The sequence below is a fragment of the Frankliniella occidentalis genome, unplaced genomic scaffold (assembly GCF_000697945.3).
Source record: "Frankliniella occidentalis isolate FOCC.00 unplaced genomic scaffold, Focc_3.1 Scaffold223, whole genome shotgun sequence".
NCBI classification, from domain to species: Eukaryota; Metazoa; Arthropoda; class Insecta; order Thysanoptera; family Thripidae; genus Frankliniella; species Frankliniella occidentalis.
Genome location: NW_026267349.1, coordinates 369,723 through 370,329, shown reverse-complemented (window position 1 = coordinate 370,329; position 607 = coordinate 369,723).

Genomic DNA, 607 nt, shown 5'->3' with positions numbered 1-607 from the left:
CCCGCCCCCCCAGCCCGCCCAGCTGATTGGGAAATGGGCGCAGGGGACGGCCGTGCCAGGCTGCTTTGACCACTCTCCTCCTCACAACCCGGACCTTTTTCCGCTCCTGCTCGTGTGCTGCTCGAGAAAGTGGAGCAGCACAAAAAGTGAATAAGTAACGCCCTTTCTGTAAGGGTATCGGGTAAAAATCTGGACCCACAACAGCGGATTTGTATCCGAAAACAAGCAGCCCCTCCAAGCTGGACCCATCGTCAGTCCTTACAGATCCGGGAGAGGCGGAAATGAGCGAGGGGTGGGTTGGTCGAGGCAGTCAAGAGTGATGGATAAACGAAAAGATTTAAAGACGGCGGTGTGCATATGCCTTTGCCTGTCCGCTCCGGGTCTCGAATTTTACGGAGTGGCAACACGTTTTCCTAAATAAAACGGCCGTTGCAAAAGTCCGTCTCTGATTCCCTTGTTTCCCTTTTTTTCTTACTTAACACTTATTTCTCTTCCGGAAAACGTGACGGCCGTATCCAGCTTGCGCCGCGACTACCTGAGGCTCTTCCTCAGAGGTACAAACCGCGTCGCGCTGGTCGTCGGGGGCCTTATTCGGGGGCCGGGGGGG